The 27375-nt window shown below is 43.4% G+C and overlaps 1 non-coding gene across 1 annotated transcript; it reads right to left on the reverse strand.

Annotated features, from left to right (window-relative positions):
- Window positions 1-10078: 10078 nt before the first annotated feature.
- On the reverse strand, window positions 10079-10187 carry LOC136484674 (small nucleolar RNA R71). Its single transcript, XR_010766173.1, has one exon. It is a non-coding gene; the product is annotated as a small nucleolar RNA R71 (small nucleolar RNA).
- Window positions 10188-27375: the final 17188 nt, after the last annotated feature.

Raw genomic sequence — 27375 nt, forward strand, 5'->3', positions numbered from 1 at the left:
ACTACAGAGACGCTCCCATCATCAGTTGCATCATCTTTAGAGCCTCTTCCTACAGTCATACTACCAGCATCACAAGCCATGACTATCCTAGAGCAGACCCAGACCACTTCAGCCTCACTTCCAGTGCTAGAGGGACCGATAGCTCAGAGCTCAGGGTCCAAGGATGATGCTGCATAGTTCCAGATCGCTCACCGCACCTCAGCGCCCGACTCGTCTGCTCTAGACCCACTGACCGACCCTTAGGTTTTGGTGTTTGACGCCAAAGGGGGAGAGGGATCAAGTATGTTAGATCTAGGGGGTGCGATATATCTAAAGGGAGCTTATCTATTACATTTGTCTTTTTATGTGTGATACACTATTATGCATTCATGTTTACTTTCATGCATCGAACTATACACGTGTGATCGTGATATTTATGTGATAGTGATATTTATGTGATATGTGACATGTGTGCTCTCTACTTTGATCTTTATATATGTCATGTCACTTGGTTATGCTCATTTGCTTTGCTTTCGCATTTTACTCTGATGCAAATGAGCTTTATTTCTTGTACTCATGCTTATTTCATATCTATTGAGTACATCATGTTGGCTTGGATCATATAAGCTTGCCTAACTCTGTTGTTCTTATTGTCAAAAGCTTATATGAACCAAGCAGGTTGAAAACCTCATCTCTTTTACATACTCGAGGTTGTATTGTCATCAATCATCAAAAAGGGGGAGATTGAAAGCATCTAGGCCCCTAGTTGGGTTTCAGTAATTCATGACAATACATGATTACTATGACTAACGTGTGTTTTGCAAAGACAATTAAGTTAGGTCATAGTAATGGCAATTGATTGGGCAATCATGGTTGTCATGCCCCTATGATGGAAATCATTTTGGTTTTCAAAGGATTGACTAGTTCTAAGTGTTGTTTGGTGTTGAAGAGACACTTAGAGTAGTTTAGGACTTTGTTTTTCCTTTGGCCATACTATTAAGGGGGGTATGGATGGGTAGCTTGACCTAGGTGAGTCTAGTGAGTTTGGTGTGGTGCACACTTCCTAAATCTAGCACTAGGTAGCTCCAAAATAGCCCTTACATCCAATGGAGCAAACTTCATTCACATATGATCAAGAGTTAGAAGTGAATGGAGGGTCAAATACTGATCGGACGCTAGCTCAGGGTCCGGTCAGTTCATTTGACCAATGTGATTTTGTCTGGTGCGACCAAACACTGAGAGGTGAAGTGACCAGACACTGAGGGCCAGCGTCCAATCGAGTAAGGTTCTAGAGAGGGAGAATCCTAATCAGATGCGTCTAGTCAGTGCTGACCAGACGCTGGTCAGGTTCCGACTACTGACCAGACACTGAGTAACAAAGTGACCGGACGCTAGGTGCCAGAGTCCGGTCATCATCAGTAAGGTTCCAGAGAGCAGTTTTCATGATCGGACGTGTCCGGTCAGTGCTGACCAGACGTAGATCAGAGTCTGATCACAACTTAACGGCTCTATGGTGGGGAGAACTGACCGGAGTATCTGGTCAACTTGACCGGAGCATCTGGTCACCCCGCAGAGGCACATAACGGTTCGTTTTGAATGAAGGGGTATAAATACTTCCTCTATTCATTCAAGGGAGTACTCTTGCCCATTTCAACAGCTAAGAAACACCCTTGAGAGTGCCAAAGGAGAGCAAGAGCCTAGTGAGGTGATTGAGATTTGAGAATCCAAGATTAAGCCCTCATTAGTGAAAAGAGAGTAGCAAGTGTGCATCCACCCTTCTCATTAGGCTTGTTGTGGTCAAGTGAGAGTGCTTGCTTGTTACTCTTGCTGATCGCCATCACCTAGATGGCTTGGTGGTGATTGGGGGTCTAGTGATCATCCGATAGAGCTTGTGGATGATCCAACTCAAGTTGTGAGTGGTTGTGGGTGATTCACTGTGATGGAGTGTCGAAGAATCAACCCATACAGAGCACTTGATCCTTGCGCGGATCAAGGGGGAGCTACACCCTTGCGCGGGTGCTCCAACGAGGACTAGTGGGGAGTGGTGACTCTCTGATACCTTGGCAAAACATCGCTGTGTTCGTTCTCCTCTCTTTACTTTGAGCATTCACTTTTGAGCAATTCAATTCTTGTCTTTACATTCTTAGAATTGCCATGCTAGAGTAGGATTGGAACATAGGTCGCTAAATTTTTGTGCAGTAGATCAATAGGAACACTTTCTAGGCACAAGGGGTGAAGTGGGCTAACCATAGGGTTTAATTATTGTAAAGAATTTTAGATTTTGCCCAATTCACCCCCTCTCTTAGGCATCTTGATCCTTTCATCTGCATTACTTTATTTACTATTTATTTCAATACTTTATTCTAGTATTGCTTGCTTTACTTTAAGTACTTAGTCATTAGTATTCGCCATTAGTGAGCTTAGGTGCTTATTGTTTGGCACTAGTAGCATAGGTTATCTTATCACTAGTAGTCTTTCGTTAGTACCGATTCCACCATCTAGTTAGGGTGCTTTGATCTCATTTCATCAGAGCTCGAATCGAAGTAGTTAGCCTATAGATTGAGCGTGGTGCTTAGGCTATAGATTATCTATGGATATGGCTAGGCCTCCAGATATATTGTGCTAGGTGGCAAGTGTTGACAGCCTTGTCCATCCTTTGTATTCCACCATGATATGTCTAGTTATTAATCGTAGGGCTCGTGGTAGACCTTGTCTATTTAACTCTCCTAGTTGGTAGGTGGGTTGTGCCTCGAAGTACTATCGTATTTCTCCTAGTTATTTATTTACCCTTAGTTACTAGAAAGATATATCGCTCGCTCTCCCACCTAGATATCTCTGGTTAGCTTGTATTTAGTAGTTAGTTTAGGTAGTTCACACCCATCCTTCACTATTGTTCACCTACCTAGGATCAACTTAAGACCTACCTTTAACAAATCATAGTCTTATATAAATTCTAGCCTTCCATCTTCCTATGGGAAAAAATATAAATTCGACACTTGGTACTCACGGAGTGAAGTGTTACGCGATAGTTCTGTGCGCTTGCTGAATCCTCCAATAGTTGTTAAGAAATATCAACATATACTGTCAAACATGACCAAATGTATAGAGGTCAGGCTTTCTTACATGTGCAATAACATTTCAACACCAGTGGCTACTCAGCTCTGCATTAAACTGAGGTGAGACTTGCTCCTCACTACAAGGTTCTTGCATGTTCAACAAAGATTGACAAAGACACAAAGGCAACAAAAAACAAAAAGAAACCAATCAACCTGAGCTACACAATGCTCAACAGAGTTCAACCCACCTAATACAAAGTACCACCGCACAACCAACGAGCGATGAGACATTTGCGTGGTTTGGTGGTGCGGCTTGGCCATGTCACATCAATGCGAGCGTCCCTACTACAACAGGCTGCTGACGCCACCCACACGTGCATGTTTGCATAGGAATGCAGGAGCATGCAAGCAGTCATGATAGTCGAGGGGTAGACTTAAGGCTGAAGACTGACTAGTTACAGACTGAAGACTGAAGCAGCCATGAAAATAAGACTAGTTGGGTTCAACACAGATCAAAGCCACCCATGACTACTACTACTACTGAACCAGGGGTCATTTGGTAGCTGGTTTCTAGCCCCTGTTGGTTGATTTTGCCTACATGTTTCTTTTTTGTTCTCTTTCTGATCTGTAGTGTGGTAAACATGCATAACGATTCATCCAATCCAGTCTCACGTCGATCTAATGCCTAACCGAGGAGCCACATAGCTATTCAAATTTTACTGCACATGCAAGAAAGTTTGAGCATTATAAATCTGACCAGGCCAGACACATCTCATGTTATATAGGGAAACCTATTTTGTACTAGTACTTTCATTGAATCCCTAAAGGAAACAAATATAATTGAAACAAAACAACAGAAAAGCAAAAGCAATAGGAAATCAAAAGTTGCCGAATACACTATATTTGAGGACAAATTTCAAATGCCAGAATACACTACATTTTAGGATGGAGGGAGTAATTCACTCTCACATGTAAAGAGTGAATTACTAGTCTCTTATTCCAAATTCCCATTTGAAAAAATAGATTTCTTAACGAAGACTACAGTCCTCGCTGCAATACACAGTGCTTCGCACCTGCGTCGATGGCAGCAGCGTTATCCGTCCCCACATCATATTGTAGATCACCTTGATGGCCAGGCGGCGACACAACATGCACCCCTTGTTGCTTAGCCACCTACTCGTTGGTCTGCCACTGCCGCCCACGATTCTTCCTCACCCTTGAACTATCTTATGCACCGCCTCATAGAGTCATCGTCGCATGGCACCGCCATTGTGCCCATAGAGCAATATGGCAACCAGATTGGCCGCTAGATTATGCCCGCCATTGGCGACACGGGTGAGATCATCGAGGCATGGCTGGGGGCTATGCTTTTCCATGAATACGGTTTGTATCCCGGTGAGGAAGCAACCCTCTGGGTTACCAACTTGGGTCAGGATAGCAAGGAGGGCTTAGTAGTTGATGGGGTCAGACCCCATCCTCCTACATGTGACCCGATCTAGTGCCAAACGTTGACCAAAGGCGGGGTCACCGTAGATGCAGCAGCACATGGATGAGTAGGTCGCCCATAGGCTATGAATATCATCCATGGGCCGATCCAAGGTCATAGCGAGGTGGCCGGTGATCTCAATTTGCATGTCGGTAGGGAGCGCCGTCAGCGACATGATTGCCAATGTGGATAGAGCTACGACGTGTGGACAACAGTGAGCCAAAGGGCTAGAGAGGTGAAATGGCACGATGTGCATTGATTGAGGGGGAGGCGGCCGAGTGGCGGTTATAGTTGGAGTTCTCTAAATACCCTCTATGAACTGGTGTGGGAACTCGCAACGAGGACACGGTTTAGATTACCGGGTGGGTAGGCGACCGGGTGCATTGAGTGTACACTATTTCTAATCCTAGGAGTCAAAACGTGAAACGAGGGATGCCAACCAACCATGAGGCCTCCATCGTCGCATCCTATGGTAGAGCAACTATTTGGCTCTCCTCTTTAAAATGACCAGTAGGTTGTAGAGAGCACCACCGACTAGGGTATTCTCTCATACATATGTACCAGTACATATCACATCACCTCCTCCGATCCCTACTCACCAGCCAATCCCTACTCACCGGCAGCTCATAGAGCGAGCAATGGGGCACTGGTCATCCGGCCAGTATTCCACCGACTACGAAGATGAGGATGGTGAGGAGGTGAATCAACCAACGCTAAGTCACGAGCGTGAGGAGGAGCCAACCGAAGATGACGGGGAGCCCACAGATGACGATGACGAGGAGGCACCATAGGTGGCAGAGGACGAGGAGGAGGAGAAGGAGGAGGAGGCACCGACGGAGGAGGTGGACAACATCACTGAGACCATTCCGCGGGGGTTTGGCCCCATGTCGTGCAACAAGAAGCATAGGCTCAACCCTCCACCCCCAACATGATCATGGAGGATGATGATGACTCCTTGTCGGAGTAGGACGATGAGGAGGACAGCGACAATGGCGATGACGGGGGAAGCGGCGACGATCAGTAGGTGTAGTTAATTAGTACAGTAGCAGTAGGTCTAGTACTAACTAGTACTAGTACAATGGCAGGTGTGTTGTAGTGCACTTTTGGTCTATTTTAAATGGCCTCATGTACACAGATAAATATTAGGAATTATGAATCAATATAATGGCGGTTTTAACTATTTTTTAGTGCTTTTCATGAATTTTGGAATGTGCTTTTGATGAGGGCGCACATGTAATGGCATTCTTTGAACAATGAACAACATTGCGATGAAATAAATAAACTAATATAAACACTAAACAAACACTGAATAAATAAGCGCACTACAAATTACAGATTGAGATACATTAGCATTGTTGACATCCAGATACATACTACAATTAACTATGTTCAAACCATCACCTAACTCATCTTGTTGTCCTTCTGCTTCGGCACCATTTTTTGCATGTCTGGCCTATGGCAAAATGAGGGGGTGGACTATCCTTTGGTTGTTGATTTTGCATGTCCAAGATAAAAGAGCTGGTCGAACACCTAATATATGGCCTGACCTCATCTAATACAACATGGGCGGACTGTGCTTTGGTGGCATAAAAGATTAGGCACCTATTCCTGGGTTAGTTTTGCAGAGCTAGGCATGGCTACATGCATAATAAGAGGAGAGCAGTGCTACTAGAAAGATAACATGACATCAATCCAGACTTCATATATATATGTGGAATATAACAATGATACGAGTTCAGACTACATAACCATGCCTTCATCGACCATAATAAGAGGAGAAATGTGCCACAATACTCAAAGTCATACAACTACTATATAAACATACTAGTTCTAACTACAGATGATTAACATGACTTCGTAGTAGTAATGAGCACCAGTCAGCATACTCGTCCTAACTACAAATGTTTACATGACTCTATACTACTAATTAATTCAATAAGCGGTGTCATCCCATAGCTCTAAGCAAGTCATGCAACAAGGGTACCAATAGGCATGATCAAAATCCAATGCCTGGAAGGTAAACCTGCCTGGGTTGAAACTAGCAAACCTTACCACCATGTTGAACCGGAGGATCACTTCACCCGCTCCCGCTGTGGGGCACCAAGAGCCGATCCGGCGAAGCCGAGCTAGACCACAACGGGGCCACCTCCATAGAGCCCTTGGACATGTCCTCGACGGACGACGAGCGGGGCCATGATGTTGTAGGAGACCTGCTCGTGCCGTGGGGCACCGGGAGCGGATTCAGCGATGGCAAGCTCAACCATGATGGTGCCTGTGATGACGGCATGGTGGACCGCACTAGGAGCGATGGTGGCAAGTGAATCACCGGTGTCGGTGGTGTCAGCGTCATCGTCGTGGGTGACTAGGAGAAAAATGGTAGCCTAGGAGATGGCATGCGGGAGCGCAACGGGTACCAGCAATCATGAAGGGTATGAACAGGCATCGAAGCGGGGTGTGCTAGTGCATTGGAGGAAGCATGGACCAAAGTCCGACCACAGTTCCTCGAGGAGGACCTTGAGGGCTTCATGGGGATGGCCTTCATGGGAATCAATGGAGAGGCAGAGGTGGGGACTTTGTGAGGCAGTGCGAGGCTAGGGCTTTTGTGCAATGCAAGGGGGGAGTGAGGCTAGACTTTGTACACACAGGGACGCCAGGGCTAGAACAGGCTTCTGACGTGGCCGCATGACATTCACCATTACTAGTACTATCCGAGTAGTGAATATTTTAGATGGTTGGACCTTCTGTCATCCAGTGAAGTATACAGTGCAGTCCATTCCAAGCAGTCGTGGGCTCATGACAGCCAAGGGGCAGTAGCTAGCTAGAGATGGCTACATGGTTTCATAGGTTCTAATCGTCTGCACACCCTCGACTGTGTTTGAAGCTACCGCTTCAGGAATCCAATACCTTACTACTTCATGCATGCAGCCACAGATGGTGCAGCTCCTATTTGTAGCACAGCCGATCAGGAAAAAGTTCTACTCGTAGCTGGCCCATTCAAATTTACACTGCTCGGACTATCAGGTGAACATTTGATTTACAAGAAATAGGTAAACATCATTTCATCTAATAACATGGAGGGACGTAGTCATGGGAAAAGTTGTGAGTGAGAAGGTTGGGAAAATGCAAACGGGTGAGGGAAGGGGGAGCCAGAAGGTAGGTGATTGATGCAATGCTATAGGATGAGGGGAGGAGACAAGTGTGAAGTGAATGCGGCAGGAAAGCAGGACACAAGAAGAAAATCGAGAGAAAGAGCTTTTGACCACCATGACACGCTTAACACCTGAATGCTTGGTGCGGTTGTGATACGTCTTTTCTGTACTTATTTTACTCCAATCCAAGCAGTCACAGCAGTCGAGGGGTGATGACAGTAGTTAACAGCCATTATAAACCATCCATATAACATGTATAAGGGCATAAATATAATCACCAATGAAGATCTAGGGGTTTAAACTAACAAATTCCACGAGTTTTGGTGAATCTGTATTTTCTGTAGGGTTTATCTAGAAAACCATCAAGGTGGACCTACATGTCAGATTTAATCACGCTTATCCACAGCGAAACGCACACCTAAAGACTTTAGAAGACTCGAGAGGACTCCACATCGAGGTGGAGCCCGAGTGGCTGCCAGGTGGGGCCGGCTGGTTCTCCACCGCCTCCTAGGTTGCATCTATGCCATCCTTTAAGTCGGTTTGATCCAAGGGGTCACGTTGGACACTCCAGCCTATATAGACCAGCATCTACCACCCCCTTGAGGCATAGATAAGTCATTTGAGATGATAGAAGCCCTAATCATCCTCAGAGCTCCATCAATTCTAGGGCATAGCTAGTTAGGCTAGGTCTAGAGGTAGGCAAGCAGGCTTCACTTGGAATCCTGATCGTGTCAAGAGCATGGTTTGGTATAAGCTTTGTACCCCCTCTCTTTTGTATCTCCGTTACTTTTATATGCTTGCTACAATTGTTATGAGAATATTAATATTCATCTCATTTATGTTCTTCATTATAATGTTCATCGTCTACTTTGATTATATGCTTAGTCTAGTTGGATTATTATCATGTTCATGCATAAGTTCATATAGCACTCACTCTAAGGATCCATGGGTGGGTGGTCGACATTGTGTAAGCGTGGTGCTTATATGTTGTTTACCTGTGGATACACCCTATATTCTGGGTCATGTGGTAGATCATGGACGTGACACTCCCATTGAGTCCTTTGTAGTCCACTACCCGAATGTAGGTGCACGTAGAATGCGGTTACGAAGAAAGACATGCTATGTTCTTAATCTTCCTTAGTAATATCCCATATGTGAAGATATGACGATGCTCTTAGCAATGATTACTAGGTATAATTGCACTAATCAATGTATGCTTTGACATGTAATTAAGAATGATTTAGGAATTATTCCTCTAATATTCTACCTAACCATGCTAGCGCCATAGAAAGGAGTACTCTGAATGATTTATCATTATCATTGATCAATACTTATCATATATATATATATATATATCTTATCTTATGACTTACCCCTGTTATGAGTAGAATATTGGTTATGGTTTACTTCTCCATTAATAGTATAAGTTATCAATACATGTCCATGCTAGACCTTCCTTGTGGTAAAAATATAAATAATGGTACCTGGAATACTCTCGGGTGAAGTGCTACAATGGTGTATTATCTATGCACTTGCAGATCCTTTTCAATCATATATTTATATATTCTTTCTAGTCACATAAAATGATAAAGAACTGCTTAGTATTATTCTAGTAGTAATGCTATGTAGTACCAGCAAGCATCTCTGGCATCATCACTAGGGATGACAACCTAGTAAAGTAATGTTAGGAGATATACGTTTATAATAGGTGGCTACTAAAACAATTGACAAGTTAATAAATACCAACAAGCATTTCTAGAGCCATTACCAGGGAAGGTAGCTAGGCAAAGGAAGTATTGATAAACTTATACTTATTGATGTGATCGAAATAACCATTGACCTCTGCTCAAACAAGCTTACCCTTGTTTTGTCTATTTTTGTATCTTATGTAGGGTAATGTATGATTGGTGTTGACCTTTTGACAAACTACGTTGATGATACAAAAGCATTAATCAAGAGGACTAGAGCTAAACTCAAGAAAGTCCTAGCTTTAGAATCAAAAGACAACTAGATAAGGCGAAGCTTAACACCAGAATTTGAAGCCATGGCTAACAAGACTCTCCATGAATTCTCTGCTCCAACTACAGCCAACATCCGTACTGGACCAATAGTCAATGTTGGAGACAATGGATTTGAGCTCAAGCCAGCCCTCATCAACATGGTGCAAGCAAGCTAGTTTTGTAGAAAGGCACATGAAGATGCGAGTGCACATCTCCAACACTTCCTTGAGATCTATAGCACTTCCACCATCAAAGGAGTAACCCAAGATGCCATATTACTTCGCCTCTTCCCATTCTCACTCTTGGGGAAGGCAAAACAATGGTTCTACGCCAACAAAGATAGAAATACTACACGAGATAACTGCTCCACTGCTTTCCTAGCAAAGTTCTTTCCCATAGGCAAGACCAATGCTCTACGTAGGATAATCTCAAGCTTTCAACAACAACATGATGAATTTGTCCCTGAGGCATGGGAACGCTTTTAAGATTACAGATTAGAATGTCCCCATCATGGGATGGAGAATTGGCTACTCATACAGACTTTCCAAAATGGGTTGACCAATAGTACCCATGAGACTATGAATGCTGCTGCTGGAGGTGCATTCCTATCACTCACCATACCAGCTACAACAGCTCTTGTGGAGAAGATGGCCTCCAACCAAGGTTGGAATGAAGAACGTCTTTAGACCCGCAAGAGAGATGGAGGCATGCATCGACTCAAGGAGGTAGGCATGCTGTCTGCCAAGATGGATCTACTAATGAAGAAGCTCGAAGATCGAGCCAATGAGAGCAAGAAGTCATGCACATTCATGATTTCTGCATGATGTGTGAAGAGTGTAGAAACACTGGGCATTCAGGGAGCAAGTACCCTGAGACCCATGAGGATGTGAACTTTGTCAACAACAACTACTCTCGTCCTCAACAGAATAAAGGATGGAATCAACAACAGAGACCGAACTACCAAGGTAACTATCAAGGTAATAATTTTAATAATTTCAATCAACCACCCTTGATAGAATTAATTGCTGGCCAATCCAAACATATGGAGAGATTATCTAGAAAGGTAGCTACCAATGATAAAATTCTAGAGAACATAAATAATAGAATGGATAGCTTTGCTTCTGCCATTCAGAACTAGCATAGCTTTAATAAAATGGTAGGATCACAAATAGCTCAGCTGGCTGCTGCTATTCCTCCATCCGACAAAGGTAAGATTCTAGGGCAACTAGAAGATCTAGAAACTACAAATCATGTCAATATTCACAATGCAACATACTACTGTATACAACCATCGATGGGAAGATGGATAGACTATAACTTGCTAAAACAGAAGAGCGATCCAGGAAGACTTGTCATCCCCATCGCCATTGGGCCTCACAATTTTCAAGAAGCTATCTGTGACTTTGGAGCAAGTGTCAACATCATGCCTAAGGTAATTTATGATCAAATTAATGGAGATACTTTGTTGTACACAAATATGTGTTTGTAGCTTGCAGATCAGTCACTCTGCTACCCCAAGGGAGTTCTTGAAGACTCCATTGTTCGAGTGGGACAATCATATGTTCCCATAGACTTTGTGGTTTTGAAAATAGGTGGAGATGTAAGGCCACCCATTATTTTGGGCCAACCTTTTCTAAGCACCACAAAAGCCATCATCTACGTGGATAGTGCTAAGATTTGCTTCACAATCAAGGATAGAAAGGAGAAGTTTTTTTTCAAGAACTGCATCCTGTAATCTCCTAGACATCCACAAACACCGTACCTACCCGAAGAGACAACAGTGACTAAGAAGAAGAAGAATAGGAGGAGGAAGAACAAGGCTAGGCAACCACAAGAAGAATTAGTCAACATGATTAACACATTCCAATCAGAGTACAACCACCTCCTCGCTTCACCATTCCTTGCTAAGAAGGATGATCTAGGTGTACCAACGATCGAGTGTACCACTGGACAAAGAATCTTCGATAAGACCTTCTGTAACATTGGATCGAGTGTAAACATAATGTCCAAGATAACGTATAAATATTTATTTGGTAATGAACCCTTGTTCCCTACATATATGCAATTGCAGATGGCAGACCAATCAATCTGATTTTTAGAGGGAATAGCAAAAGATGTCATGGTAAGAATACACGATCAGTTTGCCCCTGCCGAATTTATGGTTCTGGACATGGGAGAAGAAGACAATATGCCCATCATCCTTGGAAGACCATTCCTCTACACTACCAACACGATCATCTATGTCGGATCTGGACAAGTCTACTTCCAATTCTGTGGAAAGAAGGTACGTTGTTGTTTCAATAGTAATACCACTTATGAACAGCCGACGAAGAGCCACTCTAGGAGGACATGTCGATCATCCCGACGTCAAAGGAACCAACCCCTATGGAATGAATGGGAGGAAGATGAAGAACCTGAAGAACCTACTCTACCTAAGTCAAGTCCACAGACCAAGCAGGTAAGGAAAGAGAAGGTGACATCACCAAAAGAGACACCGTCACAAGATGTGCAGCCATCTGGGTCTCCATCATTGAGAGCGGATGATGCACCCAAAGAGTGAAGGGCTTTTCTCCAGTAGAGTCCTATCCAAAGGATTTAAAAATCCAAACCCTCACCGAGAGGTATCATCGGTAGTTATCCATATTTATTTCCTAGCATTGCATGAATTACTTTCCACTTTAGCATATTTACTTTTCTGCATTAGAATTGCAATTAGAAAAGGAAGATAAAAAGTTTCATGACTGCATTACTTCATTGCATCATAAATCCTAATCCCCATGTGAATAAATCTATGGTGTAAATACCCATGGAAATATTCACTGTGGTGGCATAAAAATTTAAAAATACCATACATACATATTTCTTGTAGGCATATAAAAATGGAAAATACAAAAAAGATATTAGAAAGACATCCAGTTAAAAATCTACAAAAATAGAAATATTTCTAAACCGCAAGAACAACTAATCTCTAGACGGTTGACCTCTAACCCTTTATCCTAATCTGTTTCACGAGTTTTGGTATTCTTGTTGATATTTTGCAGGATGATGCACCAAGATCAAGAGTAAATTCACCCGATTGTCATCATCTCATTCCATCCCGGGACGAGAAGGACATTTTTTTAGACAAAAGGTTTCCCCTGCTTTTATATTTCAAAAAGAAAATAGCAGTTCAAGTTTAGACAAGTTTAGGTGCATAAATGCAGCACACAGAAGCACACAGTCTAGCCCATCTTCTTATTACAAAACACCGGCAAAAACTAAATCACTCCTGGAATCTATTAAAGACCAAGACTCCGATGGAACCGATTGTGATGATGTAGCCTGTAACACCCTAGTGTTAAGCATTGCATTTGGCAGTTGCATTTCATGAGCACAAGCATCATCCAAGAATTCATGAGCATGAGCATATGGAATTTCATCTTATTCTTTACATATTATCACATGTGATGTTGATTATATACATGCATATGCTTGTGACCATTGTGACCAATGCAAGAGATCGTTGTGAGGTCACAAAAATACCTTAGACATGTCTAGGATGGTAAATGGAATAATGTTTGTATTCATGACATGGGCCAATTTTGCTTCCAAGTCCTAGTTTACTCATAATGTCATTTTTCATTATCCTACTTTGACCAAAGTTGAACTATAGCCTAGAGTGTTTGCATGGCAGTGCACCCTTAATAAAAGTTGTAGTTCTTAACATGGGCAACAAACTTTGTTTTAGGTCCATGAGCTAATTCAGTGCCTAACATAGTCAAAAATAGCTCCAAAGTAGCAATGAAATGTTGTTTCTAGACTTCAAAATTTGGCTAAGCCAAAATGCAGATTTCAGTTTCAAGTGCACCAATTTGGAGCTCTGTAGTTTGAAAACCATAGCAATTTCGATAATACTTCTTAAAGCAAAGTTGGAGATCCCACGTAGCTCTACAACTTTCACTAATACCATTTTCACTAAATTGCCACGGATTAGGAGTTATAGGTGCACGAAGTTGCTCTGTCAATTGGCTCCTTCACCCGTCTGAACTGGCTGGGGTAGCAGCCATCGTGGCCGACTGGCCACAGTCCGTGGCCGCCACCTGGCATATGTACACCAGCATTGGCCTGGCGCGTTAGGATAGAGCGGGCAATAGAGGGCACCATGTCGTGCTCGCTCACTCTGTCGTGCTCACTTTCTCTGCCTTGCCTCGCTCTCGCTCTCTCTCTCCTGCAGCCGAGCAGCACCATCGCCGCTAAGCTCTGCCATGCCCGCTCACCATCATCGCTGCACCTCCATCCAATCCATCATGCTCATAGCTCCTCCATCGTCTCCTCTACCTCCATGAAGCGCCATTGTCACCATTCGAGCCAAGGTATAGCCACATTGTGGGTCACCGTCGTCGCCATGGCCATGGAACGCCACCGAGCTCTGAGCTCGCCGTGGCCAGCCATATCCACTGCTCCTCCTACCTTTTTCTTCCCTAGTCCATCATCATCTTAGGTCCCAATAGCTCACATCGTAGTCAGTTTAACCGCTACCACCGTTGCCACCGCCGCGCCGGAACGTGCGATCGCACCGTGCACGTCTGCCATGGTTATGAGCTCAAGCTCATCGTGGCCATCCCTGACTAGACCCCGTCATCCCCATCTAGTGAGCATTGCCACATTGCTATGAACCCTAGCACCATTCCCAAAGATGAAGACTTACCTTCGACCATCGTCTCGTTGGAACGGCAACACCACCATCGTGCTCTATGAGCTGTCGCGCCGCCATGCATGCGACTGGAGCACACTGCCGCTTCACCGTGCCCTAGACCTAACCCTAGAGCTCCGCTAGGACTCCCTGATGTTGTAGCGTCACTTGCTTTGCCATGTCGTTGCTAGAGACAATGACCCCACCATCGAGCACCTCTGCCATGCCGCCATTGTCACCAGCGAGGGAGCTCCGGTGAACCGCTGAGCCAACCAAGGGCACCAGTCGACGCGGGATGTCGAGTAGGTCATGATGGTGAAGATGCTATCGTCGGTGAGCTCACCGTCGCCAAGCTCTGGCCGGTCAACACCGCCCTCTGCTCCTGTCTCGCTGACATGAGGGCCCGTTGAGCCGCGGAGCCCAGCTGTCCATCAGGGTTTTGAATTATTTATTTATTTATTTTTCTAGATTTTTTTTTTGCAAACTTCAAAAATTCATAACTGGAGCTAGGAATGTCCAAATTGAGTGAACAAAATTTTGTTGGGTTCATCATGAAGTGTACTATTTGGTTAAAGTATGAAACCAACTGTTTGGGTATTTTTCTAGGGGAATTAAATTGATCTAGTTAAGTGCTTTTAAATAGTCTTTATCTTGTAAAATGCATATCCTGAGCTAGGGAAGTGCAAAAATTGTGGTTCCAATTTTGATGGTCTTGTGTTGACATGCTCTAGCTAGAAAAAAATACTAAACCTATTGTAGGCATACTTGGAATATGGTCTTCCTATTTAATCTTAAATAATTGCTAGTTTTAGTGAAAATAAATGGGGTAAAAATACATAACTTATGATCATGCAAATTTTTACATAGTGTTCCTTTGCTAGGATGACAGTAAGAAAAATATGAAATCTGTTGTTTGGCACTTTTCACTAGGTTAAACTATTTTTGCTAAAATAAGCCTAAGCAACTTGTCATTTTTGTAGAGGTTGCTATACTTATCCAAATTGCATTACATTTGTATAGTAGACTATTGGGATCATATGTAGACTACTGTAATTTTCTCAGAATTTATTGAGCACTGGAAATATTTATCCTTTAAATCACCTTATTATATAAGGAAATTAATAAATGCACATAGGTAAATTATTTGGGCTTAACCATGATGTTTGCTATGGTGCTTGTGATGCATATGATATGTTGATATTAGTAGTTGTGCTTAGAATTAATTGGTTATAGGCAGCTATTTAATCATTGCTTTTATAATTCAACTAGATGGCTGCAGGAGTAGTTTCTGTTATGTTGACAAATTCTTGATGATAGTGACTTTTCTTGTTAAACTTGTTAATAACAAAGTTGTAGGCAACTTACTCATATTGCTTGTCCTAAAATTTCATAGCTATAGCTTAAATGGTTTAAGATTTATAGCTGTTAGAAGTCTGCTGTCATATTGGCTTGTCCTCTGGACAGATCTGGAAGATTGAATTGTTTCATCTGGATAGCTACTGAATCACCTTAAGATGATTAAAAGAAAGTTGTAGGAAATTTCATAAGCTTTCTAGAAAGTCTACAACCATATTGTTTGGGTGTGTATAACTCCAATTATGGTCAAAACAAGTGGCTGCTGTCTTGCAGCCCTGAAAATGTTTAAATAGGTGTTTGTTTAATTACTAGAGAGGAGATATGCACATACTCAGTAAAAGAAAATTTATTGTGTTATCTCTTTAATACATTACTGTTAAGGACACTTATGAGTATGCATTTTATCATATCATATCATCCATGTCATTATCTATGCATCCATGATATCTTATTACATGCTCATACATATAGGATCGCTCGAAGGAGTAACCCTAATGGAATTCGAAGAAGAGGCGGAGGAGAATCAGGAGACACCACAACCAGTAGCTCCTGAAGGCCAGGAGCCAGATACTGAGGAACTTTTAGAGTGCCCTAACCACTAACCCACTTCTTTCCTGAAAGGCAAGCCCTAGAGCATTATAAGCCTCCTATGTTTTATAAAATATCACTTGAGTTCTTTATGTTTGATGCATTAGGTTATAAGAGTTGATCAGAAACACTTTGTCGACGAAATATGGTCGGCAGTCCACCGAGGGGGGTGCCCGTGGTGGTAGATTATCGGTAGGGTGCGTGTAATCAGGAACCAGATGGTGACACAAGGCGCAGAGACAACGATTTAGACAGGTTCGGGCCGTCTGGTCGACGTAATACCCTACGTCCTGTGTCTTTGGTGTATTGTATTGAGATGTATACTGTATATCTTGTCCTCTAGGGGACCCTTGTCTCTCCTTATATACTCTGAAGAGACAAGGTTACAAGTAAAGTATCCTATTTGGTACTATTACAATATCTAGTACAGCTTGTAGCCTTGCGATGTACAACTTGATCTTGCGGGCCGGGCTACCTCCGATGGTGCGGCCCATGTATACCCATGAGGGTATAGGGGGTCTATCCCCCACAACTAGTCCCCGAGCGCCTTGTATCCTTCGAGTAGCGCCGTCTTGAGCTTGCCAGAAGGATGTAAGGGGCTCAAGATAAAATTTGAAAAATATTTCCCCCGAAGTGTGCCCACTTGTATTTCTGAAAAGAAATGTAAGTGCGTCTTGAAGCGTAGCATCTTTGATCATCAGATCGAGCACATTCACCGCAAGGTGAAGTGTGCCCACTTAGTCCCCGAGCCTGGTAGTAGGTGACGTAGTCACGTGGTGCCAGGGTCTAAAAAGAATTCCCAGTTAAGTTGAGAACCCAATCGTCGTTCAGGCGATACGAGATGCACCGACAGGTGCATCGTACCGATGTAGTCCCCGAGCTTGCTGGAAGGTGAGGTATGAACCTTGTAGCAAGGTCTAAGTGCGAAAAAAAATATCCCAGCTGTATGCGAGTTGCCAGTCGCATGTAGCCGAGACGCAAAGTCCCCGTGCGTAGGTCAAGAAAAGAGCGACGAAGTCCCCAAGCTGTGGTCGGAGAGTGATCGAGGCAGTCCCCGAGCACAGGTCGAGGAGCGAGCGACGAAGTCCCCAAGCTGTGGTCGGAGAGTTGTCGAGGCAGTCCCCGAGCACAGGTCGAGGAGCGAGCGACGAAGTCCCCGATGGCGATGAAATCTGGTCGGTGGCGATGAAGTTGTCCGGTCCTCGAGCTTTCCGACTTGTCGCACGACGATGGTCACGGTTGTCACAGCGCCGTTCTTCGCGGCAATCATCATTGCGACGTGGTCTGGTGATCGATGTGGTCGGAGCTCGACAGAGCCGCTCGGGACGTGGTCGGAGACTCGGACAGCTCACGATCGGCGATGGTGTAGATTTGTATGTGGTCTTCATATTTGGAGTCGGTGATGCTTTTCATCTTCTGCATGGAGTCGACGCGTAGTCTTGATCGGATCTTTTGAATCTGGTGGTAGTTCGTAGGGGCAGCTCTGTGCATGTATACGCACGTGTACGAGCACATGCAAGTCTCAGCTCAACAATTGATTAGCTTGTATGGAGCTTGCATTGCATGGCACTGTAGATGTGGCCTTTGCTTGCTGATGATCATCTCGCATGGACGTGCACATGTGGACTTGACGCAAGGGCATGTACATTGCCTCCAATAGCGACATGTCGCGACTTGATGGCAGCGCCGCTTGCGTGCAGTCTTGTTGAGATCCATTGGACGAAGATTCTGAGATTGGCCCCTGCGACGAGAAATAGTAGCCCGTGGATGTAGTCCCCGAGCTTGCTATAAGGCGAGGTATGAGCCTTGTAGCAAGGTCTAAAGGAGAAAAAATATCCCAACTGTATGCGAGTCGTCAGTTGCATGTAGTCGAGATGCGAAATCCCCAAGCTGTGGTCGGAGAGTGGTCGAGGCAGTCCCCGAGCACAGGTCGAGGAGCGAGCGACGAAGTCCCCAAGCTGTGGTCGGAGAGTGATCGAGGCAGTCCCCGAGCACGAAGTGGTCTGGCCAGAAGTCCCAGAGCACGGAGTGGTCTGGCGAGTCCCCGAGGGTCCCAGAGCACGGAGTGGTCTGGCGAGTCCCCGAGCACGAGGGTGGTCTGGCCAGAGTCCTCGAGCACCGTAGTGGTCTTGGTGAGCCCCGAAGCATGAGCTCGTTTGACCGAACTATGTTCCTGAAAAAATAAACACGGAGAGCGGTAGTACATGATGATGTACGAAATATATTGACCTCTCTGTAGGAGGTGAAGTAAACACTTGGTGTTCGGTTGGCGATGAATTATACTTGGTGTAATATTCGAAAAATAACATTAGCTGTTTTTAGCCCTTTTGTTATGTAGAGGCGTAGCGCGATGTATTAACCTGTCCTGAAGAATGCGCTAGCCCTGGGCTGACCAACATCTCGTAGCGCGAGGTACGGAACGCTACCGCGCGTAGAGTGCCAGTGTTACCAGGGAGCGACTGCCGACTACCCGTAGCGCAGAGGGCGGACTCTCATGCACGCGTGGGGTGGAGCCGGAGACAGTGCCGGCTCTGGGATTGTCAAGCAGGAAGGAAAACGTATCGGCGAACCGCTGTAAAAACTTATACATGTTTTGGATTGTATGTATGGAGAAAATTCGACGCGGAGCGCACCCTTAGGGTGGTCGGCGGAGGTGTACGATGATTGAAGAAATTTTCAATTAAAAATAATACTTAGCTTTATTGACGACCGGTGGGAGTAGTCGTCGTGTTGCGATGTTCGAGAGATGGCTTGACGTGTCGTTGGCTTGCATGACTCCGTGGCCAGCCTCCAGGTGAACTCGTCTTCTAATCCTTGTCTGCCGCAGAGTCCGCCGTCGGGACGGAATCGTGTTGCGGTGCTGCTTGATGTGCGTGATGATCCGTGATGATTCTTCCGTCGTCGATAAGGAAAAACGTCCATATGGCAAGGGTACCGTATCCGATTCCTGCCCATAGTAGACAGGGAGACACGTAGATGTAGCCGAAACTATAATATATAAAAATATGTATTTTGCTAAATAGTAAATCTTGACTTGACTTAGCTTATTTAACTGGAGTGGTCATCTGATCTCGGAGACGTAGGCGATCATCAAAGGAATTTTTCTTGTATGCACATGCATCCGTGATGTATACATGCATATACATGATACGTTGATTGCTTTCTTTCTGCTGGTGACGACTTGCTTTATTCCAGGTTGTACGATCCTGTAGATCGGATCTAGGCCTCACAGCAAGGTGCCAAATGCCCTTGTTACGATGATGCCCCGCCGCTTCTGCTCCGCACGTCACATGCTGTCGATCCACGAGGCTGTCGCTAAACTCCGTGAATCATTGGTGGTGGCTTGCTGCGACACACGGATGCGTGGGAGCGCTGGAATCACGGCTCGTCTCCGAAGCACGCCGCCGCGGGAGTCGAATTACCGTGACGTCTTTGATGAAGAAAATTCCCATCTGATTCGCCATGGATCAGCACGCACAGACCCCTAAAAGGGGACCCCTACCTGGCGCGCCACTGTCGACGAAATATGGTCGGCAGTCCACCGAGGGGGGTGCCCGTGGTGGTAGATTATCGGTAGGGTGCGTGTAATCAGGAACCAGATGGTGACACAAGGCGCAGAGACAACGATTTAGACAGGTTCGGGCCGTCTGGTCGACGTAATACCCTACGTCCTGTGTCTTTGGTGTATTGTATTGAGATGTATACTGTATATCTTGTCCTCTAGGGGACCCTTGTCTCTCCTTATATACTCTGAAGAGACAAGGTTACAAGTAAAGTATCCTATTTGGTACTATTACAATATCTAGTACAGCTTGTAGCCTTGCGATGTACAACTTGATCTTGCGGGCCGGGCTACCTCTGGTGGTGCGGCCCATGTATACCCATGAGGGTATAGGGGGTCTATCCCCCACACACTTGATGCATAGAACTACCTTGTCTAGAAATATACCTTGAATCTTATCTAGGTCCAGGATACTACTTAGCAATGCTTAGCTCGGTAGAAGTCGAGTGATTTCCTGTCACCTACGAGATATAGGTGGACACTGAACCATGGTTGGCTATATTTGCTATCATATAAAAGAACCATGGGAGGCTGTAAATCGAGGCTGAATGAAGTCTATGATGTAGGTTGATTCATGTGATTCCATCTGCGCCAATTAAGGACCGCATCGTTGTTGGTCCTCGGTCATTTTGAACGCATGCCTCTCACTTAGCTGGCTGGATAACTCATTCCAACCATGAAGCCGAATAGCTCAACTCCGGCCAGGCCTTGTTCTGTCAAAGTGCGCACACTAGAGGTAGTAAGGATGTGTGGGGAGCTAGTGTAAGGCCAAGGGCAGGTTAGACTCCTGATCAACCTGGCATCAGGTAGTGTCCCTGAGGGTGCGGCACTGATCGAACCCATGAATTGGACCTGAGTTGTACCAAAGGTGACCTAAGCCTATCGTAGCTCGTAGACCTAGGTTTATGTTAGGAATACTGCCCAGTTGGTTGCAATTGATTCAAATCACCGTCTCTCCTAGATAGTGAGAAACTTGACTGAGCTTCCTTCTATCATAGTGATAATGGCAAGTGGAATGGTTCTGAGAATGATATAATAAATTGCTATGGTTACTATTGTTCTATCACTACGGATATACCACATGTTTGGCATAGGTTAGTTGCTAATCTAGAGATGAATAGCTATAATTAACTTGATGATCGAATTATAAAATGTATAGCTAAATTAGTGGCTTTTTATGCAAAATGTTGTCAAGCTAGCTCCACTTATAAAGCCTTGCATGATCCTTGGAGTCACTTTATTTTTGATTTATGATGAGTAAGTCTTGTTGAGTACCTTCTTATACTCAGGGTTTATTTCCCACTTGTTGCAGGTAACACAGTCTTTCATGGCTATTATAATAATTGCTTCTATCCCGCTGTGGACAAAGAGTAGGCCTGGGCAAGGTGCTTCCATTTATATCTAAGCTATGATGCTTTTGTGGGTTGTGATCATAGACTGGTAAGTATTTGAACCATGGTATGAGGTGTTGGTTTAAAAACTACTTTGCTTCCGCTATTACTTTATTTGAACCTAGTTTGTAATAACTTCAATCGCACTCTGATGTATGGCAATGTATTTGTGAACTCTATGTAACATGTGGCATGTATGTTGAATCATGTATGATCTTGGTTGTATGTTGGCGATGAATTGAGACCCTTCATGGTACTCGACGGACTACCAGGTTTATATGGGCTCAAGTATGATAGTGCGACCACTTGCGGGCTGCCATTGTACTTGTGCTCTTATAAATTAGACGGTTCTATTCCATAGCCACTGCCATCTTCTCCATCCACTCGATCTGTGCCAGGCGCCTTGACAATTCTTCAATCTTGATGATTCTGCTTTCCAGCAACACTCCAACCTCCTGCTTGAACATTGAAAGCCAGCCTCTTAGCATCTTTGTGATCCTGATTAGCACCATCCTTCTACCTAGCCAAACCACTCCCTGAAAGCCAATTTCATTTCTTAACTTCCATAAGGACCACAAAACAGCAAATGAAAACACATTAGTAACCAAATGTTTCTTATTTGCAACCCACAACTTAGCTATAGATTCTTAGTCAGAACCGATGTTCACACCTATCACCTCAGCAACCAACTTCCAAACATTCGCAGCTACACAACATTTAAAAAATAAATGCGGAATGGATTTAGGTTCACTGCAAAAAAGGCAAGTGGGATTCGAAACATCCCATCTTTTTTGTAAATTGTCCCTCAAAAGAGTTCTGTTATGAGAGAGCAACCACAGTAAGAACTGTACTCTAGGTGGAATCACAAGCTTCCATATGGCATGAGTATAAACCAAAAACACACCTCTATAGTTGATCATGGCATAAAGAGATTGGACTGCGTATGTGCCATGAGAGGTATAGCTCCACATTATCTAATCCTCATTATCATTGAGGATGGTTCCCTCTATTAAACCACAGAGGTCCCACCACATGCTCATAAGAACCTCAGATACATTTCTTCTAAAAGTGAGCATAAGCTCATGCCCATCCTAGACCTAGCTTATAGACTTACCATGTTGTTCATTAATGACATACAACGGCTAGAACATGATGACCAAACTTGTATTTCCTACCCATTGGTCTTCCCAAAACCTTCCCTTCTTCCCATTCCCTACTACCCATTTGATGCCCATATGGGCTACTTAAGCTACCCAGAGGACCCCTTTCCAAAAAGGGGATGATCCCAGATCTAGGCAGCAAAAGATGTTACGATCATTGGTATTATACTTAAATTCTACAATTTTAACCCAAATAGCGTTCTCATGAAGATGGTATCTAAAGATCCAAAAACTTAACAGAGCTAAGTTTAGGCTCCTCAAATCTGGGATACCTAGCCCTCCTTTTTCCTTCTTTTGAGCTACTAACTGCCAGTTGGCTAAGTGGTATTTATGTCTGTCTTTAGTATTGTTCCACAGGAAATGCCCCATCTAAGATTTCATCATTTTGATAGCCCACTTAGGGAATTTTATAATGGACAACAAATAAATTAGAATACTAGCCAGATAAGCTTTGAGTAAAACAAGCCTACCAGCATAAGACAGAAGCCTACTCCTCCAACCTGGTATCCTTTTGATAATTTTGTCCACCACAGGTTGGAGGTCTTTCCTTGTCAGCTTATTATAATGAAGGGAAACCCTAGGTACTTAATAGGAAATTCACCTTTCTTGCAACAGAAAAGCCTAGCAAACTCATTAGCCCGATCTTCCTCCAAACCCATCGTCAACAAATCATTCTTATCATAAATTAATTTTCATGCCTGACATTTGCTCAAAGCAAACCAGAAGCCATTTCAAATTGCTAGCTTTTTCTAGATTATTTTCTAAGAAAAGCAATGTATCATCAGCATATTGCAAGCTGATGATGCCACCCTCTAACAACCTACTGTAACCAGTCTCTCCATCTTCGACCAAAACCCCTAGTTTCAAGCATCTCCTCAAGGAAAGACAAGTTGACCCTATCATATGCCTTTTCATAATATAATTTCAACACCACGCCTTCCTGTTTTTGTTTATGGACCTCATGAATAATTTCATGGGCAGCAACAACACTCTCCAAAATAAACCTGCCTTTAATGAAGGTTGTTTGGTTGGAAGTCACTAGCCTTTCTGCCACTTTCACCATTCTATTATTCAACAACTTGGAGAAAATTTTGAAACTAGAGTTTATTAGGCTAATTGGCCTGAATTTCTTCAGCACCTTTGCCTCAGGTTCTTTAGGGATCAATGTTATCATGGCATAATTCAACCTATCAAGATTCAAATTCCCTTGTTCAAACACTCTTATTAGATTCATAACATCCTCCTTGATCAGATCCCAAAAGACTTGATAAAAAAGAAAAGAGAAACCATCAGGGCTTGGGGCTCCTTCAGCATAAGAGCTAAAGACAGCCTCTCTAACTTCATTTTCAGTAAAAGGAGCCTCTAACAGCTCATTTTCTAAGGCGGCCACTTTTTCATCCATTTCCCAAAAATCTTGTCCCAAATTAACACCACTATTCTCTTCTTTACCAAAAAAATTTCTATAAAAGTCAACAGCATGCTCAAGCATGCCTTTGTTATCATCTATCCAACCATCAGGGCCTTCTAACCCAGAAATGCATTTTTTTCCTATTTCTTTGATTGGCCACAGCTTGAAAATATGCTATGTTTCTATCACCTTCTTTTATGTTCCTATCCCAAGATCTCTGTCTAGCTTTAATCTCCTCTAACTTCTAGATAGATTCTAGGTCTTTAATAATCTCCTCAATCCTCTATCTTTCCATCTCAGTAATAACAGAGTTCTCATACTTCAAGTCTAGCAGGTTATACTCCTTAAGGAGTTCTAACTTTTGTTTTCTAACTTGGGCATTAATATTTAAGGCCCACCCCTTAACCTTCTTCCTAAGCAATCTAACTTTAAACTGACAAATGTCTAAAGGGTCTGTGAAGGCACAAGGAGTGTTCCATAATTTGGCAATAAGCTCCTTGAAATCAGGTTGTTGTAACCACCACTTCTCAAATCTAAAATACTTGGTTTCCTTCTCTCCTCCAAGCTAAAATTAAGGAGAAGAGGAACATGATCACTGCTTGCATTAGAGCTAGTGGACACAAAGGCCAAAGGGAACTTATGTTCGAAATTGGTGGTGCAAAATTTTTTGTCAATAGCAGCCAAAATAGGTTGCTCTTAATTATTTGTCCATGTGAACCCTCTAGAGGAAGGTTTTAACTCAATCAAACCAAACTTGTTAATCTAGTCCATGAACAAATTTGCCCATTTGTGGTTAATGACTCCATTACTTTTATCTAAACATTACAGACTAAATTGAAATCCCCACCTATCATAGTAGGGCCATCCCAGTTATCTAGTAAATTTTCAAGTTCATTAATGAACTCTTGTTTTCCTTCATCATAAGGTGAACCATAGACCGTAATCAGCCTCCACACAAAATTGTCGTGGCAGTTTCTAATTATTGCAGCTACACTGTAAACTCCTATTTTCTAGGCCAAGACATCAAACTTTCTCTCACTAAAACCGACAAGGATACTACCAGTCGTACCATCCATAGGGAGGTATTGCTAGTTGAAGTCTTTTTGAACATATTTTAGGAAAGAATCTTGAAAACTCTCCTTTTTTGTCTAATGAAAGCCAACAAAATCTAAATGATTTTCTTTAACAAAATCTGTGATACATTACAGCCGGCCTTCTTTATTAAGGCCTCTAATATTCCATAGAGCTCCTATCATTGTTCAACCTATCTTGATTCTTATCATAGCTTTTAGAAGGTACTTGCACCCAAGATTGTTCCCCTAATTCTAACTGATCCTTTAAAGGAGGGTCAGTACCAGAATTCAGTGGAGGGAAATCCTCATAACTTAAAAAACTATCAAGGTTTGCAGCTAAAGTAGTCTCAGGATTACTTTCCTCAAACTCCCTTCTATTAGATAATTCTTTTTGCTTCAATAACTCTATCTTTTCTAATTGATTACAAGTATTAGTACCCAAAGATATATTAGCAATATTAGCTTTTTCAAGTAAACTTGTATTGCTTTCAAAAGCAAAAGATGATTTGTGTTTAGTACCTGTCTCTAGATTCTTAATTTTCTTTAATTCCTGAGCTTTCTCTAGCATGGTGCGCCCATCCTCGACTGTCTTCTAGGTCTAGGGAACCTAAGAGTTGGTCCCCACTTGTTTTTCCTTTTTTGGTTCTTGTTGATCAGCTGATCCTTAATGATTAAAGCTTCCCTATTCAACCCTGTCTGAATAAATCCCTCTTCTTGCAGACTGGATAATTCTTCATCTTCATCCATATGTTCAGTATCACTTGCTTCCACTTCTTCCTCAGAAACCTCCAGTTCCATTCTTCTTAGCAGAGATGAGCATTCCTTAGTAGCAATATCCTACTTAGCCATTCTTCTAAATTCCTCCCACGTGGAATGATGTCCTTATTTAGCAAACTAAGAAGCTTGTTGCCAACTGTCTTACAATCCAAGTCCCTCACTTGGTTAGTTACCGGAGTTCCATACTTATCCACATCAGCGCATCCCTCAAGGGTACTCTGAGCCTTTTCATTATCATAGCTCTTCACACTAGAGAATCCCTCAAGGGAGCTCTGAAACTTTCCTCCAAAAGACTGAGTTGTATTCATATAACCCGATTCTTTCTGGAAAATGTTCTTCCTTAAAGAAGTATTTCCATCCTTGAGAATCAGACATGAATCTTCCATCTGAGTTACATTAATGTAACTCAGCTATAGTACCATTAGTTCATCATGAGTAGTCAACTGCTTAGCTTGTTCTGACATCATCTGCACCATAATAGAGATCTGATTCATTACATCCTCTATCATCAACTCCATACTTACAGTCTTGCTCGCTGTAATCTTAGGCATAGTAGTTTTTGGCGTCTGTTGTTTTGTGTCTTCAGCAGGCTTGGATAGATGGTTCATCTCATCATCAGAATCGTACAAGTCATATGCCTCATCATCATTATTAGGATTTCCTTTATCATTGCCCCCACCATCATGATTGCCCTTGCCATCAGCAGCTTTACTGTCATTAGCTTTATTTTCCACTGTCAGCTCTATAACATACGGCTTCATCCCCATCTCGTATAACCTTTGTCTAGGAATTTTCTTCCCATTCCTACATGTCACTTTAACTCTGATGACCTCACAAAAGGTCTTGAACACTATGGACCAGTCAACCTCAGTCAATAAGCCAAACCCAGAAGCAATTTGAGCAAAAACCTTCCAATGGCAATATATAGGTTGTATGCCCCTTATCTCAACCCATACTTCTTCCAATTCACTATGGGGTTCTAGATTTCCAATCCATTCAAGCACCTCAACTTGAACCCCATCCTTCCTTAGACAGAAGGAAGGGTAAATTTTATGTCACTAACCCTCTTATGAGGTGGAAATCTCACCAAAAATCTCCTAGGTTCCAATTCTATAATTTACCAAGCCAGTCCTTGCTATATATGTCAGATAGCTCCGCTTCCAATTCAGCCAAGGTGATCTGACCAGTCTTAACTCTAACCACTCTATAGTTAGTCAAGTTAAGCCATTCAGTAGATTCCACACTTGGCACATCTAAGTGATAGAAACCAAGGCCTAGACTAGAACTATCGACATATGCTGCAACAGGGTGATCTGACTTCCATTTTGGACAAGCATTCATATGGTGCCCAGGAACTCCATAGATAAAGGAAACCTTAGGGCGAGTATAGTTACCCACAAAGTGACCAGGTTCTCCACAGTTATAGCAAGTAAGCTTCCTGTATCTAGGATCGATGATGAAAGGTGGATCAAGAATCTGAGTACCTTGCCCCAGCCCCTGTGCAAGTGCTCTTTGAGGTGGAGGTTGATGTGGTTGTTACGGTTGTAGAGTCGTCGGTTGCTATTATTGCGTACAGGGTGGTGGGGGTGGTTGAGGCACACCTTGCTGCCTTCGGCTAGAGTCCTACCACCCCTGCTAGGTCGGACCCTAGAGCTAGTTGTTCTGTGGTGGCGGCGGAGGACGAGTTGGCCTCTAAGGGGGCGGACGCCATGGCTCAG

Source organism: Miscanthus floridulus, chromosome 9 (assembly GCF_019320115.1).
Source record: "Miscanthus floridulus cultivar M001 chromosome 9, ASM1932011v1, whole genome shotgun sequence".
NCBI lineage: Eukaryota > Viridiplantae > Streptophyta > Magnoliopsida > Poales > Poaceae > Miscanthus > Miscanthus floridulus.